Here is a 7,394-nt window from a genome sequence, read left to right as displayed (position 1 = left end):
CTCATTGCAGCAGACACGCCTCCTAGCTGACTGCAGATGTAATTAGCAATAGATGAGATTCACGTACCATTGGTTTGTGTCTGCAGCAACAGAAATAGGTATGCTCACCTGGCCAAGTTGACAACTGAATCTAACTAACACACACTGTCACAAATTTATACTGTTAATCTCCCTCCAAGCCTTCCCCAAGGAGACCAATGGCCTTTTACCAGGGTAACTGTGCACTGGGGAAAAGGAAATGATCAGATATTTTGGGGATTATTAGACACTGGTTCAGAATTGATATTAATTCCAGGGGACCCAAAACGTCACTCTGGACCACCAATCAGAGTGGGGGCTTATGGAGGCCAGGTGATCGATGGAGTTTTAGCTCAGGTTCATCTCAGAGTGGGTCCAGGGGACCCCGGGACCCATTCTGTAGTTATTTTCCCAGTTCCAGAATGTATAATTGGAATAGACATACTGAGCAACTGGCAGAATCCCCACACTGGCTCTTAACTCATGGAGTGAGGGCTATTATGGTGGGAACGGCCAAGTGGAAGCCACTAGAATTGCCCTTACCAAGCGAAATAGTAAATCAGAAGCAATACTGGATTCCTGGAGGGATCGCAGAGATTACTGCCACTTAAAGGCCTTAAAGGATGCAGGGGTGGTGATTCCCACCACATTCCCATTCAACTCTCTTATTTGGCCTGTGCAGAAAACAGATGGGTCTTGGAGGATGACAGTGGATTATAAGCTCAACCAGGTGGTAACTCCAACTGCAGCTGCTGTTCCAGATGTGGCATCATTGCCTCTTTCCCCAGCAACTTCTGTCACTGCCCAATGGGCTTATGAACAAAGTGGTCACGGTGGTAGGGATGGAGGTTATGCATGGACTCAGCAACATGGACTTCCACTCACCAAGGCTGACCTGGCTACAGCCACTGCTGAGTGCCCAATCTGCCAGCAGCAGAGACCCAAATATGCCCCCGATATGGCACCATTCCCCAAGATGATCAGCTGGTTACATGGTGTCAGGTTGATTACATTGGACCATTCCCTTCATGGAAGGGGAGGTGATTTGTTCTAACTGGAATAGACACATTCTGGATATGGGTTTGCTTTCCCTGCACGCAATGCTTCTGCCAAAACTATCATCCATGGGCTTACAGAATGCCTTATCCATCATCATGGTATTCCACACAGCATTGCTTCTGATCAAGGAACACACTTCACAGCAAATGAAGTGCAGGAATGGGCACATGCTCATGGAATTCTCTGGTCTTAACAAGTTTCCCATCATTCAGAAGCAGCTGGATTGATAGAATGGTGGAATGGTCTTTTGAAAATTCAATTACAGTGCCAACTAGGTGGCAATACCTTGAAGGGCTGGGTAATGTTCTCCAGAAAGCTGTGTATGCTCTGAATCAGTGTCCACTGTATGGTGCTGTTTCTCCCATAGCAAGTATCCATGGGTCCAGGAAACAAGGGGTGGAGATGGAATTGGCACCACTCACTATTACCCCTAATGATTCACTAGGAACATTTTTGCTTTCTGTCCCTGCAACCCTGAGCTCTCCTGGTCTACAGGTTTTAGTTCCAAAAGGGGGAGTGATTCCACCAGGAGAAACAACAACAATTCCATTGAACTGGAATCTAAGACTGCCACCTGGTCAGCTTGGGCTACTTATGACACTGGATCAACAAGCCAAGATGGGGATTACATTACAGGCTGGGATGACTGACCCTGGCTATCAGGGGGAAAGAGGAATGCAACTACACAATGGATGTAAAGAAGAGTTTTCCTGGAATATGAGGTTCCCTAGGGTGTCTTTTAGTACTACCATGTCCGATGATTAAAATCAATGGAAAACTGCAACAACCCAATCCTGGCAGGACTACCAATGGCTCTGAAACTTCAGGAGTGAAGGTTTGGGTCACTCTACCAGGCAAAGAACCACAGTCAGCTGAAGTGCTTGCTGAGGGTAAAGGGAACATAGAATGAGTAGTGGAAAAAGGTAGTGATAAATATGAACTAGGACCACATGATAAGTTACAGAAACGAGGACTGTAATGCTGTTTGGTTCATGTTATACTATTTAAGAGATCAAGTTTAAGAATGAATATTACCCAAGGACTTGGACCCTATTCTGGAGAGATTTAACGTACTTCTGTTTATATGCAGGACAGCTGAGTACTGTTAGGTGAGGGAAAAAATGTGTCTTTTATTGTTTTCTATTTAGAAATCAGGTATGGTTTAAGGTGATGAGTATAGTTCCAAGTTGACAAGGGGTGGACTGTCACTGTCAGGTTCATGTGTCAACTTAGCCAAGTGGTGGTACCTGTTTGTCTGGTTGGGCAAGGGCTGGCCTGTCTGTTGCTATGAGAACATTTCATAGAATTAAATCATGATCATGTTGGCTGCATCCACAGCTGATTCCATTTGTAATCAACCACAGGGAGTGCCTTCTTTAATGAGTGATGCTTAATCTAATCACTGGAAGTCTTTAAAGGAGGATTCAGAAGACACAGTCTCTCTGCTTTGGCCGGTGAGCCTTTCCTGTGGAGTTTGTCCAGACCCTCCACTGCAATCATCAGTTTCACAGCCTGCCCTACAGATTTTGAACTCTATGTTCCCACGGTTATATGAGACACTGATATAAATTTTATATTTATGAATATTTCCTGTTGATTCTGTTTCTCTTGAGAACCATAACTAATACAGTCTCCTACTATTATTGTTGAAACATCTATTGCTCCCTTCGGTTTTACCAATGTCTATCTCATGTACTTTGGAGCTTCTTAATTAGGAGCACAGACATTTATGATCATCATTTCTTCTTGGTTAATTACCCCTTTTACTAATATATAGTGTTCTTCTCTGTCTCTTTTGATATCTTTACATTTAAAGTCTATTTTGTCTGATAGTAGTATAGCTACTCCTACTTTTTTTTGGTTACAGCTTTACTGGAACATTTTTTTCCATCTTTTCACTTACAATCTATTTGTATCTCTGTGCCTAATATGAGTCTCTTGTAAGCAGCATATATATAGCTGGAGCATATTTCTTAATCTATCCTGCCAATCTGTATCTTTTAATTATTCAGTTTAGACTGTTAACATTCAAAGTTATTACTTGTAAAGGCCTTTTTTGAATCGACTATCTTATTCTTTGGATTTTATTGGTTAGATCTATATATTCTTTCCCCTCTTTCTCTTTTTAGCCTTTAATCTACCCCTAATGGTATTAATTTTGTGCTGTCCTCCAGACTCCCTCTCCTTTCTTTTTCAGTCAGCAGAACTCCCTTTAGTACTTCCTGTAGAACTGGTCTCTTGTTGACATATTTTCTCAGTCTTTGTTTGTCTATGAAAATTTTAATTTCTCCCTCAGTTGTGAAGGACAATTTGGCTGGGTACAGAATTCTTGGATGGGAGGCTTTTTCTTTCAGGACCTTAAATACATCATACCACTGATTGCTCGTCTCTTTAGTGCCTGGATGAGTAGTCCAAACTCAGTCTTCCATGGTTTGAATAGTCCAAACTCAGTCTTCTGTGGTTTTCCTTGGATGTAGTAGATTATTTTCTTTTGCTACTTTGAGGATTTTCTGCTTCGCTTCAACATTTGAGAGGCTAATTAGTATGTATCTTGGAGAAGGCCTATTTTAATTTATTCTATTTGGAGTTTGTTGGGCTTCTCTGATTGGCATATTTATGTCTTTTATAAAGGATGGGAAGTTTTCCCCTATTACATGCTCCACTAATCTTCCTGGCCCTTTACTGTTCCCTTCTTCTGGGACACTGATGATTCTTATACTTGTGCACTTTGTTTTGTCCATCACTTCCTTGAGATCCAATTCAAAATTTTCCATGTCTTTTTTTTTTGATCATTTGCACTTTTGTTGTTTAAAATCAGTTGTCCTGTCTTCTAGTTTGCTTATTCTTTTTTCTGCCTCTTCAAATCTGCTGTTGTGTATCTCTAGTATATATCTGATTTGGTCTACAGCATCTTTAATCTCTGTGATATCTGCTATTTTTCTATTTATTCTTTCAAATTCCTCTTTATACTCTCCTAGTGTCATCTTGCTCTCCTTTACGTCATTAGTCATTTCAATGATTTTATTTCATAGAGTTATAGGAACATCTTTGATTAGTTGTTCCAAAGTCTGTGTCTCCTCTGGTGTTATAATTTTGTCATTACAGTGAGCTATATCTGTCTGTATCTTCATACAGTTAATGACTTTCTTGTCTTTGAGGCATGAAAATATCTTGATAGAGTTACTTGGAAGTTGATTTCCTTCAACAGCCTAAAGCTTTTATTTGTGGGATGGGTGCGGAGCAGGATCTACGGAGTGGGGAACAGCACAACAGTGCGGTGACAGGTTGTGGTGCAGGTACATGCATGGATCAGGGATGCTACATTGATACTTGTTAGTGTGGGGTGTGGGTTTCAGGGTTGTGGAGGTGCAGTGTAGGGGGTGAACTGCAGCACAGTTAGGCCTTGAAGATCAGGAGCAGGGTGTGGTATTGGGGACACAGAGGTAGGATGCAGTGTGAGGCAGATGGGATGACCGGATGTGCTGGGGCTGGTTCATGGGCAGGATGTAGGTGGGTGTGTGCAGCGTATAGGTTGTGGTTGTCAGTTTGTGGGGTACAGGATATAGAAATTGGGGTACACGATATAGAAATTAGGGCACAGGGAGGACAGAGCATAGGTGTGTCTGCATAGGGGAGGAATCTAGGGGGACTGGGATGTGGATGCACGAATATGTAGGGGTGGGACACAGGTCATGGAGGTTGTGGAAGTGTGTCAGGGGTGGGGCCGTCGGCTGGCCATGGCACGGGTGTGCAGGTGCAGAGGGGCATAAGGGTGCAACCTGGGCAAGGTGGAGGCTATCTGGCATGGATGCGTACGAGAGCTCCTGTCAGTTATAGGAGAAGGGCACTTGTACCATGGGGTGGAGCAAAGGTTGTATGTATGCAGGGCAGGGGGATGCAGGGGGTGAGAGGTTGGTGTACAGATACATAGGTGCCTGGCAGGGAGGATGTGGCTTTGCTGGTGCATGGGTCTGGGGGGCAGGACCCTGGTGTGCATGTGTGCAGAGCTCAGGGACAGGGGGGTGGGACTGCGTCTGCATGGGCTGGGGACAGGTGTGGCCCAGATGTACAGGTCAGCGCTTGCCCAAAGCTGAGGGGGCATGGTGGGGATGGGTGTATGTGCATGCACACATCTGGGGGGCCAGTTGCTGATGTGTGTGTGCGCAGACCTTGGGGTCTGATCATTCTCTGAGTCTTCAGGAATATTTGGGCAATGATCATTCTAATTTCATGCTGAAAAGGGATGTTGACATTATGGGGTAGGGGAATATAACTGGTCGATATTCTTGCAGAGAGACTGGTATCCCTGGGTTTCGGGACTTATCTAGCATAGGAACAATTTGGAGGTTTTAAATTTTTGAAAAATAAACTTAGTAACTAAAACTTTTACAGAATCTTAGATAGAGCTCAGGGTTTTCTTCAGAGATTTCAAGAATATTATTGGTTTAATATTCTTGGGCTTGGCATACCATGGCAATTTGCAATATCTGACTGAAACTTGCAAAAGAGTAATCTCAAGAATGATCTCTATGCGAAATTTCTTAGTTACTGAAACCTTATTTTGTGTAATTCTTCCCCCTTTTGGTCAAGAAGGCACTTTCAATCCCACAATGCCAGGACCAGGCTCATCCTGGGAGACATGTCTCAAGTTGCTAAGGAACATTACTCCCCCGGAAGGCATGTCCCATGTAGGGGGAAAGGTAGTGAGTTTATTTGCAGAGATTTGCTTAGAGGAAGAGAGAGAAGCTACATCTGAGCAACAAAAGAGGCTCTCTGGGGGTGATTTTTAAGACAAAATTATAAGTAGGTTTAGCTTTGCCATTACAGAAATAAGTTTCATAAAGGCAAGCCTCAAGATCAAAGGCTTAGCTTATTAAACTGGAAGTTTCTAAGGCTTGAGAGAATATGAGGAATTTCCCAGGTGGGGAAGCTTAATAGCTCCATATTTTTTCTTCAGACATTGCAAATACTTTTTTATTTTCTGCCCCAAATACTCTGGAATGTATCAGGGTATTTCATTAAGCTATAGAGAATAACAAGATTTCATTCCCTACTCTAGCCTCCATGTAATTAGGATGTTTAGATAAACAGACAGGTTAAGTTGGATAGTGTGCAACAGAAAATACACATCTTCCTTTGGTCTCAAACAGAAGCGGAAGTTTAAAATACAGACATCATCATCCCTTTCCCTGTATTTTGATTTACCTTAGTCCTAACCAGATCAACTTCATTCTTATCCCTAATTGAACACAGAATATTTTAACAACATGTATTCAAGGGTCGAGATTTAATTTTTTTAAAAATTAATATTTTCACTGCTTCATCAAGAATACTTTTAAATGTACCTAGTAGGTTTAAAAAAATTAAAAAAATTTTTAATAACCATGAATGAATGTCAGTAAATACAATTACTATTAGTAGTTTCGTGTTACTGCCTGATTCATGCTAAGGTACTAGCAGTTTTATACACTATTGGTTTTATACCGTAAGTGCAAACATCAAGACAATGAAAACGGCAAACAATGTCCTAATTATTATGAAAATAGTTTTGATTTTGGGGATTCCACAAAGGGGTACTGAGGATCTCCTCTCATGAACCACACTTTGAGAAATGCTGCATTAGAGAAATTGAGGGAACATTACATATTAGTTATGTGATGATCTTGGACAATTCACTAAACCACTTTTTACTGATTTGCATAAAGAAGAAAATGATAATACCTCTCCCAGATTTGTTAATCAGAATTAAGAGATATGAAAACATTTTGTGCATTGTATATAGCATCATAAAAAAAGAAAGGGTTATTAGTATTTTTAGTAAATGGTATCAGCGTTTGAATCAAGTAAACTTGGTCACTACAACTAACTTTATCCTAAAAACCTGGTGATGAAATTTTATACGTTTTTGCCTCTGTTGTTTCTGATAGTAATCTCTACATTTTTATCTCAACTTAAACCTTACAGATGCAAGACTGATCTATTAGTCATAAATGTTGCCACAGGCTTTATAACTAAGTTTTTATCAAATTCCCACCCCACCCCTACCAGTTAAACTGGTCCAGCATGTTTTCCATGTATACATCTCAATATTTTCAATTGTTCTATCCAAATGTCTGACTGTATTCAGTTGCTTCTCTTCTCTGTACAAAATTGGCCTCTGCAATTTGACCCACTGAAATACCACCCCTATCCTTAAGAGTACAATTATATCAACCTTTTCTGGCTTCTCAAAGTAGGATAATCTTTCTCCTTTGAATATCTGGCATTTAATGCCTTAATTTACCAGCTATCTTTTCTCGTGCCTGCTTTTCCTTAAT

The 7,394-nt window shown here is 41.3% G+C and overlaps 1 protein-coding gene across 8 annotated transcripts in view; it reads right to left on the bottom strand.

Annotated features, from left to right (window-relative positions):
- Positions 1-7,394, bottom strand: part of MTDH (metadherin) — a 117,048-nt gene that overhangs the window by 69,083 nt on the left and 40,571 nt on the right. The gene's annotated exons all lie outside the window — the stretch shown is intronic.

This window comes from Tamandua tetradactyla, chromosome 6 (genome assembly GCF_023851605.1).
Source record: "Tamandua tetradactyla isolate mTamTet1 chromosome 6, mTamTet1.pri, whole genome shotgun sequence".
In the NCBI taxonomy this organism is placed as follows: Eukaryota; Metazoa; Chordata; class Mammalia; order Pilosa; family Myrmecophagidae; genus Tamandua; species Tamandua tetradactyla.
Note: the sequence above shows the minus strand (reverse complement) of the source record. Positions and strands in the feature narration are given on the sequence as shown.